We start from the raw sequence: 13,993 nt of genomic DNA, 5'->3' as shown, positions 1-13,993 counted from the left end.
GGAGGAAGGAAGGGGGGAAGAGAGGAGGAGGGAGGGGGAAAGAGGGGAGGGAGGGGAGTAGCGCCTGGGTGCGGACTGTGCTGTGTAAACATGTGTCTAGTCGGCTCACAGGTAACAGAAACCTGGGGGCCGTGGGGAGACCCCAGCAGGACAAGATTCGCAGTTTGAGACAATGTATTTTACTCTTGGAAACATGACACAGTTGGATCCTCTTGCCTTTTGTCTATAAGTGACTGCACACCCAATTGAGAGGAGCAACATTGCTTTTGGCTCACAGTGTCAGAGGTTCTGTCCATGGTGGGCCAGTGGCATTGCTCTGGGCCCCAGCTCAGGCAGACCGTCTGGGGAGGGCGTGGCCGAGGAAGGTGCTCCAGTCCCGGCCAGGGGGAAGAGAGGAGAAAAACAACCAGGAGAACAGGTCATGATCCCCAGGGCCGCCTGCCTACAGGTACCCCCAGTACAGAAGTCCTTTCAAACTACTGAGCCGACAAGCAGATTAGTCACCGGATCAGCTCTCCTGATCCCATGGCTGCACCTGTGAACTCTCCTGCAGTCACCGGAGCTTCAGGGGCACACCTCACAGCCAGACCACAGTGGCATGGGGCGGGAGCAGGAGTGTTGGGTTTCCCTCTGCCTCTCCCTCTCCCTTTGTCCCCTGCCCGCCCTGGGCCCCACGCAGAGTGGGGACCTTGGCGGGAGGAGCTCAGGTTCCGGAGTGGCCAGCACAGCCCTGTGGACCAGCCCGGGCTGCGTGGCTCCCTGCCATCAAAAGTGAGGTTCACAGCAGCCGCTCCCTCCCCACACCCAGGGTTAGAATCCAGGGCCAGAGCTGGAAGGGACAGAGCCGCTTGGAGCAACTTGAGGAGCTCCGTATGTTCTGGGGTGAGGAGAGCAGGACACGGGGGGGACAGGGAGATGTCCACACTCACTCATGTGGATCACAGTTTGGATCCTAAATGTCAAGGTCATTGTACTGTCATGTGTAACTAATCAAAACAAATAAAAAACTAAGTAGAGCTGGGCAGGAAGTGGAGGACAGCAGTCCACATGGACACTAGACCAGTGTGCAGTGCGTGGGTTAAACCCATGCAGAATGCTTTGCCTCGTGTATAAACTGAATTGGGCTCTCAACCCGGGCTCCTGGGAAGGCTCTGCCCCCATGGAAGGTCCAGGGGACGCCAAACCCACAGATGCCACTCAGTGCTCCTGCGCCCACCCCGAATGCCTTCCATCAGTGTGACCAGGGCCGCCCCAGGAGGTGCCCCCCTCTGGGGTGTGGGGGTGAGCGGGAGGCAGGCCGCAGTGGGCCTGGCCTCTGTGGGTCCTCATCCTCAGGGTCATTTTGGCAGAGGCTCTCCACTTAGGCTTGGAGAGGGAGGAGGCGGTGAAGAGGGGGCGGCCCCTCCGACCTCCTCCAGAGGCCCACGGACCGACCTCCTGGCTCATCCCTCCAGACGCCAGGAGCAAACCGTTCCCCACTCCCAGCTCGTGATGACCACCCGTCCCCAGCCCAGGTTCCCTGGGCGGTGAGCAGCCCCACTGGAGAAGTGCGGCAAGAGCAGGAGACGTCTCCCTCTGCCTCCTGCCTTTAGTGAGGACCCCGAAGAGCCGCGGGCAGAAGAGTGTGGCTTTTGGGGGCAGAAATGGGCACACTGAAATCCTGAAGCTTGTACTCATTACTTCAAGAAAACTGACCAAGGAAAAAGGCTGATTTTTCTTCTTTATTCCCATCAGGACTGCCAACTGTTTTATGTATGAGTTTAGCTGATAATAGTTAGTTATTAGTATATTGGTTTACTTTTTCAGCTAATGGGGAGGACACCTTTGAAACCTAATAGCATCATATAGATTCCTTTAAGACTTAGGGTCGAGGGCACTTGGAATCCACTTTAGTCAATATCATTATAATGAAGCTTAAAATGCGATTTTTGGTTCCACGAGAAACTATTGGAACAATTTATCGTAACCAGTCAGGTAGTCAATGTAAACAAGACTTACTAGAGAGAATAATCACTGACCTGTGTGACACAGGTATAACTGATTTACATTTATTATTTTAAAATGAATGGACAACTTGTCAGAGTTAAATATTCATAGCTCTAATTTGAAATGTGATCTGTAATTTTTGCACTTTAAAACTAAGTGGAAAGACGCTCTTAATGTGGCCTCAGATTATTCCAGAGAGACAGCTGCATGCTTGCCAGCGCAGAGGGTGGCCGTCAGTGTTTTGTGCTTTTACTTTCCCATATTTCATTTTCATCAGGAACACCTGCTGCGGGTTTAGTTTGTAAGTTAAGTAGAACAGTCAAGCCGTCCTGAAGCCGCAGCACTTCCGTTAAAGGAGCCGGTGGCATGTTTACAGAGGCATTCCAGGTGCCACACCTTTCCACAGCCACCTGTTCCTGCATTCCATTTCACCAGAAGGAAGCTGAGGCTTCAAAAAGTGGAGTAAGTTGCCTTCCAAATCCACAGATAATGTGTACAGCAAGCTGACACAATGAGGTGGCTCCAGCCTCCAAGAAGGCATCGTCCGGGAACCCGGCGGGCCTGGAGGGGCCTGCTCTCAGCACCCGTGTGGGCAGTGGGAAAGGGCGGGGGCATCTGAGAGCCCGAGCGCAGGGACAGTCCAGTGCCAGAAGGGATGGGCTGAAGGCACAGCCCCACAGAGGGCAGAGCTCACCAGGACAGGGGCTGCAGGTCCCCGAGCTCAGGTGACCCCGTGGGCCCAGGCTGGGCTGGGGAGGATGCCCCTCCTGAGCAGAGTTCTGCCAGGGACAACAGCTGCGGTGGCATCCAAACCTAGCAGGGCAGTTGTTTTGAACTCTCAAACTAAACAGATAGGTGTACTTGATTTTGTCTTAAATTATTCCAGAAAAACAGCTATGTGCTAGCCAGTACCATATATGGAATTCAGTATTTTCCTGCATTTACGCTGTTTTAAAATTTTGAGCATAATTTGTATCTATACATATTTCCTTTTCAGTTTTTTCCAAAACACCTTACTGCAGGTTTAACTTAGAGACACAGGGGTAAATGAAAGAGAAGGCCCAGCTCGCCAGAGGGGACAAAGGAGGCGGGGCTCAGAACTCATGTCCATCTGTCTTTGGGCTGCGAGAGCACCAGAGGCAGCAGGTAGAGCCAGCAAGGTGACCCAGACAGAGTGGCCGGCTCCCAGAAAAGCAAAAGTGCTAAAAGTGACTCAGAAGAGATGGAAAATCCACATAAACTACAACAAATAAAGGAAATTAGTTAGTAATCAAAAGTCCTCTACAAAAAAAAGCCCAGGCCCAATTAGCTTTACTGGTGAATTCTACAAAACATTCAAAGAAGAATTAATACCAAACCTCCACACACTCTTAAAAAAAAAAAAAAAAGAAGAGGAAGAAATATTTTCTGACTCATTCTGTGAGATCAATGTTACCATAACCCCAAAATCAAGCTAAGACTTGTGTTCAAAGAAAAGGAAACCACAGATATATGTCTTTAATGAATACAAATGCAAAGTCCTTAACAAAATGTCAGCAAACCAAATCCAGGAACACATAAAGAGGATCATACAACCACGAGCAAGTAGGGTTTATCTCAAGAATACAAGGATGGTTCAACATTCAAACATCAATGCAATGTATCATTTTTGTAGATTAAAAGAGAACAAGGGAGTCATTTCCGTAGGCAGAGAAGAAGCACTGAACAAAAGTCAACACATTTTCATGACAAAAACACATAGCTAAGAATAGAAGAGAACTTCCACAACCAAGAAAAGGCAATCTACAAAAGGCCCACGGCTGAGACACCACCTGTGAGTCTGAAGGCATTTCCTCTGAGACCAGGAATAAGACAAGAACATTGACTCTTGATGATTCTGCCCAACACTGAGGCAGGTTTAGCTACAACGTGGCAGGTGCTGACACACAGCTGTGGAGCCAGGTAACATAAGGATGGACAGGGGCAGGAATAAATCAGATCACGTCACTTACCAGTGCCTGGCCCCTCATCATTTTGGACTCCACAATATTAAAAAAAAAAATGGGAATTTTACATTTTTAAGTAGCTTTTTACTTTCTGCATAAAGTATACCAAATTTAGCCATTTAAATGAATTTCCTTGGCTTATGATGCATTTATAAGCTTTATTCCAGTATACTCTGTAGGGTTCCTCTTTTTGATCATTTCATATCTTTACAAAAATAGAACTCCATTCAACTAGAACTGTCTTAGTTCCCTGGTTGCATCACGGTATGACCTTAGTATGTACATATTCTTTCTTCAAAGTGGCCCCTTACAAAAGGACTCTTAATGAGATGGTGAATAGAAACTCAAAAACACCCTCATTTGTTGTATTTTCTTTTTAAACTTGGTCTGCATTTAAGAAATCCTCATTGAAGTCCCAGTTCATCTCTGATATTCCACTGAATTTGCCAGAAAACAAACAGACAAACTTCCCTGTCGTGTAAGTGAGCAAAGGAAGATAGAACGCTCCATGATTAATGCGTACGGTTCTCAGCACAGGCCGCCATCTGGGCTGCCTGCAGCCTGCCGCTCTGTTAATGAAGCATCGTGATTGTTCTAGAGGCTGCAGGGCAGGAAAAGGGATCAGAACTCAGCTCCGAGTCACCAGCCGAAGCTGTCCTCGGGAGCGTGTTGGCCAGCTCTTTAGTGATCTTAGCTGCTGGTGAGCACGATAGAACACGGAAAAACAGAGACTGAAATAAGAAGAGTTCAGGATTCTCTCATTGTCCCAGTCCACAGGTGGGCAGCCCAGGGCTAGAAGCCAGCCCACCCCACCATCCCCAGATGCTGCACCTGTGGTCCAGACAGGAGGGGCAGCAGGGCAAAGCCACACTCCACCCCGCTCAGCCAGGCTCCTGGGACCGGCCACACCATTCCTCCTTTAGAATCCTCATGGACAGAGTCCGGCCAGTCGGCATGCTCCAAAATGGCCATTACCATGTCTCTGATCAAGTCCTCTCAAGCCAGGCATGGTGGCGCTCTCCTGACTCAGAAGGTTGAGGATCTCAGCTGCAAGGCCAGCTTGGGCAACTGAGCAAGACCCGTCTCAAAAAGAAAAGAAGGGCTGGAGCTGCAGCTCCATGGTGAGCCTACCTCCATGCCCTAGGTCCTGGGCCCCACTCCCAGTACTGAAAAAGTCCTTTCAACACTGAAGAAAGGGAGAGAGTAGGGAGGGAGGGTGGTGCAGGAGCGTCCTCAGCCGCTTGGCAGTGCAGGCCACGGGGTTCTGCAGGGGGCGAGCAGGTGTGGACAGGGCTGGGCGGGTCAGTGCTGGGTCAGTGTCCTCCATCGGCTCCCTGCAGGGATGCAGTAAACATGCAGAAGGGTCCTCAGGATCCCGGCAGAAGTGCCCAGAGCAGCTACCGGGCAGCATCCTACCTCTGAGAGGCTTCGAGATCAGGGGTGGGTTTGATGTGGTCGGGGGAAATGCCATGGCTGTGGATCCCATGTCACCTGCACCAGAGCCGTGTCCCCTTCCTTGCGTGGTGAAGGGAATGAGAGTAAAGAAGTCTTCCAGAAATCCCTGGCCACTTCCTAGGGGAGATAAGAATAAAATGGAAAACAGCACTGCCCACGCTCAGATAGGACAGGACGCGGAGCACACGCCCTGGCAACCGCACAGCTCAGGAGCTTCGTGTGACACAGCCTCCGCGACATCCAGCGGTGGAGACTGGCCATTCCAGAGCAGGCACGTGTCCAGCAATGGACAGCTGGTAGGTGTGGAGCCCGGGTCTGAACCCCGCAGGGCACTCAGCCTGCAGTCGCCACAGCGGCAGTGACGGGCTCCGTGACCAGCTCGGGATAGTCATGCCCACGGGGTGCTGAGCACACACGACACACACTCAGAGGTGCCCAGAAGAGTGGACGGTGTGTGTGTGTGAGTCCTCCAGGGTTCTTGGTTACAAGCAACTGAAACAAGTCATTGAACCTTAAGAGACCCGATGACTCAACAGGGAGGACACAGGGGCTCGCAGAGTGAAGGCAGCTGGGAGGCCAGCACTAGGAGATGGCCCTGGAAGGCTGCCAAGCAGGCTGGGGCACAGGGACACAAAGGGCCATGCCAGGGCAGGCCTGTAAACACGCCCTCTGCCTCAGGTCACTCTTGCAAAGAATTCCTGAGGAGGAAGAAGTTAAGCGCTGCCCCCCAGGCTCCAGCCTAGACCCCAGGAGGGGGATTACAGCTGGCGAGAAGCAGGCAGGGGCTTGTGGTGGGGCTGGGTGGCACAGCTGGCCAAGTCCCTGCAGCAGGCCAGGGCCAGGGGAGCCAGCCTTGAAGAGAGGAAGGCAGACCAGATGGGCAGGTGTGAGGGGAGCAGAGGCGGAGCAGGCAGAAGGGTGGAAGGCCACCCAACAGGTCCGTCCGCACGGCTCGCGGGCACTGGTCCTCACTCTCAGGGCACCGCTGCCAGGGGGACGCACAGAAGCAGTGCTACAGGAAGGCCCTGCTAAGTGCCGTGGACAGCTGTCCCCACTTCTTACTGCCGTGACACAGTGATCACCACACATTCATCATCCACGGCCTCTGAGTGTGCGAGTCCTCGTTGGGATGGTGGGACGTGCTCGGGCACTCCGAGGCAGAAGGCAGGTGCTGGGGCAGCTGCAGTCTCACCTGAGGAGCAGGCCACCTGCCCAGCCCACTGGCTGTGTGTGCGTCTGCAGGACTGAGGGCTGTCTCTGCTGCCTGCACGCTGGGGGCTCTGCCTAGCTGTAGAGGCCACCTGCTGTTCCCCGCCAAGTGGCCTTCCCCACGATGTGGCAGTTTGCTCCTTCAAGGTCGCAGGGAGCAGATGTCTCTGCTCCTCAGATCTCTGAATTCTCCCTTCTTTTCTCTAGGTCCACCCAGGACAATCTTCCCCTTGTCCAACTCACAGTCGATGACCAGGGACCTTGATAATACTTGCAGTTGCTGCAGTTTACAATATAAAGTGACCAGTCATGACAGTCACGTCCCTGTGGTTTCAGGCTCTGTGTCCCTCTGGAGGGGAGAGAAGACGGGGCAGGTACAGCAGGACCAGGACTCTTGGGAGCACCGCAGAACCCAGCTCCCAGGACACAGAGAGGCAGGAAGCGACCGAGGGCCGGTTATGGCACCGGCTCCCCAGGTGAGCGAGGCTGGCCCAGCATGCAGGGGAAAGGCAGGGCTGGCGGCAGGAAGATCTGGCTAAATGGCAGTGTTGGCCAGACCGAGAGCCCACGGGAGCTGGAATGAGCAGTTTGTGTTTCATGCTATAAAAAACAACCCTAAATTCAGTAATAGGATCAGATTTTATAGTAAAATTCAGAAGAGCAGAATCAATCCATAATTGTATTATAAAAAACAAGAGGGTTTAAAAATAGGCTCTAAAAATGGGCCTTAAAGTAAGCAGCCACCCACGACCTACTCCCCGGGGCCCTGAGGCCTCAGGGCTGTGGACAATGCACTGCCCGGCTCAGTATGCCCTGGTGGCCGCTGTGCCTGTGAAGTTCATGCCAAAATGAACGAGAAGTCCTCCTCTTGTCTGCCTGACCCTGCACGACTAACCTGATGGCCTCAGGCCACCACCCAGCCCCACTAGCTCTGGTGTGTCATTCGGCAGGTCAGCTAAGAGGAGGGGGTGGAGGGAAGCCAGGGGGCAGCCGGGCAGGGAGAGAAACAGGGAAAGTGGGACACCCGGCCGCCCAGGGTTCCAGACAGCCCACACCAGCCGTTGTCACCTTCCCCAGGGTCTTACCTGGCTTCACACAGTTCTTAAACTTTCAAGAATAACAAGCAAAAAGTTTGCTTTCTTTCTTGTCCCATTCTTAATTCCATGGAATTCTGAACAATGGAGCATCAGAACCCCCAGGAGACAGCACCGGGAAGCTCTGAAAGGTGGGGCCTCATGGGGTCCTGCGGAGTGCACACGGCCCACCCATATGGTGCTGTCCTCACCCTGCCCAGAGGCTGGTGGGGGCTGCCCTCCCACTCCGCTGTCCTGACCAGTGAGTGTCCGTCCCCACTGTTGGAGAACTGGTGTTTACCCAGGGCTTTGCTTACCAAGGACTTTGCAGATGGAAATCCACACACGTGCTTCATTGGTAGTAGTAACATTTCAAATGGGGCACATAGAACTTGCGCCTACACTGATGGCATTTTAATTAAATTTCTGATCTTGCCAGTTGGTGGCAAAATCATTTGTCTTCCAAGGCTCAAGTCAGCAGGTTCCCAGTCCACAGGGTGTGTGCTGACATTTGGGTCCTGGTCTCAGAGGTTTGCATAAATGCTCATTTTCTTGAGGTTTCTAGAAAGCACACCCACCTCCTGGACTCCTCCAGCACTTTATTTTTTAATTTAATTTAATTTAATTTAATTAATTTATTTATTTTTTTGGTGCCGGTGCTGGAACCCAGGGCCTGGAGCGTGCTGAGCACATGTCCCACCACAGCACAACCCAGCCCAGCACTTGGTACACTCCTCCTCCCTCCACTATGTTATCCCAGAAACGGCCTCAAATTCTATCGGAATTTGTCAGCCACCTTCCACTTACAGTTCTGATTTAGAAACAGGAGACTTTTTTTTTTTCCACAAACAGTTTGTGGTGAAAACTTACCATCAAGCTAGATGTACGTGTTATTTGTAACAAGTTTTTGTGGTTAAAGTGAGAGTCCCTAAGTAAGAAGACATCTTAAGAAATTTTCACAATGAGCTTTGCTTGATGTTGTAGTTGTTTATTTTATGACTATTAGAGCACCCCCTTATGCCATCTACTCAGACGCCCACATGTATTTTGGGGTCCACAAGGACAATTTACCATGTAATTTTGTTGTAAATGTGACTTGTGGATTCTTGGTTTTGCTATTCAGTTGCGCTGTTTAAATGTTTGTATTTCAAAACATTAAAAATTATGTCACCAGCATCTTCCACTTTCATCATTTTGAAGACTGAGATTTCCTTTGGCCCAGCCAGAGCATTCATCTCGTGGAGGCCAGAAGAACACTTTAAACATGAATGTTTCATGCATGCTTTCTCAGGAAACTCGTTGAGAACATATTCCACAAATTAAACCAACCATGGAAGACACCATGGGTCAAGAAATACAGGCTCAACAAAGATATCAATCAAAATTGAAGATTAAATAAAAACCTTCCAAGATAAGCAGAAAGAATTCTGACTCTGCAACCAGCTTACAGAACTTACTAAAGAAATTCTACATGCAGAAGAAATAAAAACAAATCTCAGTGCTCACAAAAGAACGAATCTCATTTGGACAGTAGCTAAGCAAATGAGAAACAGGACCAATTTAAACAATATAGATAAATAAGAGCAGCAGGAATCACGAAACATCTCTGCAATGAGAATGAACGTAAATGGCCTCATCTCTCTAATTAAAGGACATAGGCTGGCAGAATGGATTAAAAAACAAGACCTAACTATATGTTGTTGACCAGAGATGCATCTTACAGACAAAGACAGCCACAGGCTGAAAGTGAAAGGTTGGAAATCGACAGACCATGCAAATGGAGCCCCAAACAAGCAGGAGTAGCTACTCTCAAACCTGACAGAGCAAATTTCACAACAAAACAAGTCACAAGAGACAGAGAAGGACATTCCATCTTGGTAAAGCAAATCCTAAGAGAAGATAGAACAATAAATATTTATGTACCACCTGTGGGTGCAATGAATACATAAAAGAGATACTACTCAAACTGAAGGCCCAGACAGACCCCATACAATGACACTTGATGATTTAAACACACCTCTCTCACCATTAGATAGGCCATCCAGACATGACCCGGTAAAGTCTCTTTGAACTGGACAAATATTATAAATCAAATAGACCTAACAGATGTCTATAGAATATTTCATCCAACAACAGCTGAATAGACTTTCTTCTCAATAGCTCATGAAACTTTCTTCAAAATAGACCATATTTTAGGCCCCAAAGCAACTCTTAGCAAATCCAAAAAAAAAAAAAAAAACCTCATATAATTCCTTGCATCTTATCAGATCATAATGGAATGAAATTAGAAATCAATACCAAAAAACCCTACAGAAACTATATAAACACATGGATATTAAACATCACTCTTTTTATGATGAATGGGTGATAAAGAAATCAAGGAAGAAATTGAAAAATTCTTAGACTCAAATGAAGGTGATGATACAATACACCAGCACCTCTGGACCACTACAAAGGCAGTTCTCAGAGGAGAGTTTCTAGCTATGAGTGCCTACATAAGAAAATCAGAAGGATCCCAAACAGGCAACCCAATGAAACATCTCAAGTCCCTTGAAAAAGAAGAACAAACCAATTGCAAACCCAGTAGAAGGAAGGAAATAATTAAGATCAGAGCCAAAATCAATGAACTTGAGAATAAAAAAGTAATACAAAGGACTGATGAAATAAAAAGTTGGTCGTTTGAAAAAACAAAACAATAAGACTGATAATCCCTTAGCCAAACTGATTAAAAGAAAAAGGGAAAAAACCAAAGTAATAAAATTACAGATGTTGAAAGGAGAAATCAGCACAGACATCTCAGAAATCCAGCAGATCTTTAGGGACTATTTTGAAAGCTTATGCCCCAATAAATTGGAAAACTTAGAAGAAATGGATACATTTGTAGACAAATACAACCTTCCAAAACTGAGTCAGAAGACATAGGAGACCCAAACAGCTCTTAACTCACAATGAGATAGGAGCAGTAATAAAAAGTCTTCCAACAAAGAAGAGCCCAGGACCAGATGGATTCTCAGCTGAACTCTACCAAACATCTAAAGAAGAACTAATGCTAATATTCCTCCAATTAATCCATGAAGTAGAAAGAGATGAAACACTTTCAGATTCATTCTACGAAGCTGGTATCACACTCATACCAAAACCAGATAAGACCACATGCAGGCAAGAAAACCACCCACCAATATCCCTGATTAGTAAAATATTAGTAAATTGTGTTCATCAGCATATTGACAATATTATACACCGTGACCAAGTTGGCTTTATTCAGAGATGCAAGGTTTAGTATATGCAAAATAATAAATGTGATTCATCACATTAACAGAATTAAAGACAAAAGTCACTTAGTGATCTCAGAGATAACACAGAAGGGCTTCAACAAAATCCTGTGCCCACTCGTGATAAAAACACAGAAGAATTTAGGGATAGAAGGAACCTGCTTCAACATTATAAAGGCTGTATGTGAAACCCAAAGCCAACCTCATAGTGAATGGGAAACCCTAACGCATTTCCTTTAAACTCTGAGACAAGACAAGGATGTCACTCTCACCACTCCTACTTAATACAGTGCTGAAAAGTCTCGGAATTGAACTATGCAAGTCCTCGAGGAAAACGTGGGGCCAACAGTCCAGGTTTTAGACACAGGCAACGGCTTCCCCAGTAGGATCCCTGAAGCTCAGGAAACAACGCCAAGAGTTAACAAATGGGACACATCACATCACAAGGCTTCTGCTCAGCAAAGGAAACACTGAGGAAGGTTAAGAGAGAACCCGCAGAATGGGAGAAAATCTTGGCCAGCTTCTCCTGTGACAGAGCATTAATGTCTAGAATATGTGAAGAACTCAAAAAAACTTTCTACCAAAAAAATCTAATAAGCCAATTAATAAGTGGGCAAATGAACTAAGAGACTCTTCACAAAAGAAGAAATAAAAATGGCCAACAAATTCGAGAAAAACGTTCGACCTACTTAGCAATCAGAGAAATGCAAGTTAGACTACACGCAGTCTTCAGGGGTCCACATCACGACACCGCTGGAGGGGAGGAGGAGAAACAGGGACGCGCTGCGCTGTCGGCGGGACGTGAACTAGTGCAGCCCCTGGAAGTGCATGTGGAGGCTCCTCACAGACTGGGCATGGCCCCCACATGGCCCCGCTGTTTCGCTCCCTGGGATTTATCCTGAGAAGGAAGCCATCTTCTATATCGAGACACATACACCCACATTTATGGCAGCACAGTTCCCCAACAGCCAGACCATGGAGCCAGCCTAGGCGTCCATCAATGGGTGAACGGATAAGAAAAATGGGTTGTGTGCACACACAATGGAGTTCTACTCAGCCCTGAAGAAAAATGAAGCTACGTCATTTTCAGGAGAATGGATGGAACTAGGGACCATCATGTTAACAAAATAAGCCAAACTCAGAAGGTCAAGGGTCGTGTGTTGTCTCATAGATGGAAGACAGAGAGGAAAGAGGAAAGGAAAGGTGGGGATCCCTAAAAATCAGAGATCAGCAGAGCAAAGCCCCGAGGGGCGGGAGCTGGGAGGGCGGGGAGTGCTGGAGTGGGCCAGAGGTCCTCCTGCACTGAGTATTGTGTGCATGTGGAAGGTGTGACACAAACCCCACGGGCAGGCACCACTCCAGTGTGCCAATAAACCATGTCGGGAGCCGTGCTCAAGAGAGAGGTGGGCCCCAAGCTGCTGGGGAGGCGGTGCCCAGGACCCCAGCCTGCGGTGCCCCTGCCTCTCCAGAGGGGCAGCACGCCCCCGGCCCTGGCCATGTCTGTCCCGGAGAAGTGAAACGCAGCTGAACACACTCGTGTGTTGAGGCGCACACTTTGGTTCAATTGCTTTGGAGTGGGATCAGAACACCAGGATTTTTAGAAGCTCCCAGGCAGAGGAGCATGTGGGCCTGCCCCAGTGTTTCCCAGTCACAGCCAGGGGGTCCCTTCCTGCAGGAGGGCGACTTACAAAGATCCGTGCTACAGCCACAGGTAAAGGAGCAGCCGAGGGGTCGGAGCGCGAGGAGGGGAGGGCCTTATCCTCCCTCGAGGAAGCTTCTTCATTACAAAGTCACAAGCACATTATTTAGATAAAGGCAGGTCAGAGCTGCGAGCCACGGCCCCCGCAGAGGACCGGAGGTGGGTGCAAGGGCCCGGTCATGAAGACAGCCACGGAGTTCTACTTCCTTGTAAAGTCGTGAAAATGCATTTTTTAGCTAAAATTAAAATGATGACTTCATACGCAAAGTTTATTAAAATAGAGAGAATGAAGGCTTGGTGCCCCCCTCTGGGGTCACACAGAAGACAGCAGACCCAGCTCTGCCTGTCGTACCCCGACTCCCCAGGGGCGCTGCTTCTCATCCACCCAAATCCAGTCTCCCAGGAGCGCAGGCCAGGGGAGCCCCGGGGATGGGCCTAGAGCAGAGGTGCTGTCTGAGCACTGGATGGGCCCTGGGCATCAGAAGCCTTCTGGGACCTGTCAGGGTGCGCTGACCAGAGGAGGGCCCCGGGTCACCCGTCAGAAACACGCCGGGGCTCCCCATGCCAGGGTGACGGGGATCGTGCAGCGAGGCTGCTGCCGGGTGCTGGGCTAGCCCAGTCAGAACTGCACCCGGCGCAGCAAGGCCCAGCCACGTGCAGAGGTCAGGAGGCCGTCCTGAGGGAAGGGCACCTGCAACAGCCAAAGGGCCAGGTACAGAGGAAGCAGCATGCCACCGTGCGGGGAGCCCTGCCCCTGGGGAAGGGGAGCAATTTGGGAGCCCGGCACAGCAGTGCACAGTATCTGCACACACAGCAGGGGAAAAAGTGCCTAGGAAAGGACACCTCCCCAGTGTCCCCTTGTGACCAGCAACTGCCAGGCACTTCATATGAACTGCATGTAGCTGTGGCCTCTCTGCCCTTCAATGCTGACCGTGCCCACTGGGTCATTGTCCTGGAGCTGGGGACACTGCACCACCCGGCACAGTCTCTAACCTTCCAAAGTACAGATGCCAGGTCGGCCATCCCCGCTAGCTGGCCTCTGGGGCAGGACCCAAACCCATCCTTATCACCAGTGCCCCTCAGCCAGCCCAGCACCTCCCCACGGACACTGCGCTATTGAAGGCAGTCTCACACTAAGAGGGAGGGCCTCTCCCTGACCTGCCAGACCGCCACCTCCCCACGGGACGCTCCCTCTCTGCCGCCATTGCTTTGGGAGATGTGCAGTCTCAACCCACAGTGTTGGAAGGACAACCATTGGGGTGGGACCCCACTGTCCCCTGTGCCTGCAGTGTGGAGGGGGCACAGACATGCCTG

The 13,993-nt window shown here is 50.0% G+C and overlaps 2 long non-coding RNA genes across 2 annotated transcripts in view; one reads left to right on the top strand and one right to left on the bottom strand.

The window, feature by feature from the left end:
* Positions 1-13,993, top strand: part of LOC125616012 — a 299,348-nt gene that overhangs the window by 281,563 nt on the left and 3,792 nt on the right. The gene's annotated exons all lie outside the window — the stretch shown is intronic.
* Positions 4,116-6,222, bottom strand: LOC125616014. Its single transcript, XR_007346607.1, has 2 exons — positions 5,388-6,222; positions 4,116-5,305 (listed from the first exon to the last, which is right to left on the bottom strand). It is a non-coding gene; the product is annotated as an uncharacterized LOC125616014 (long non-coding RNA).

This window comes from Marmota marmota, unplaced genomic scaffold, assembly GCF_001458135.2.
Source record: "Marmota marmota marmota unplaced genomic scaffold, marMar, whole genome shotgun sequence".
NCBI lineage: Eukaryota > Metazoa > Chordata > Mammalia > Rodentia > Sciuridae > Marmota > Marmota marmota.
This window is presented reverse-complemented; position numbering and strand designations above follow the sequence as displayed.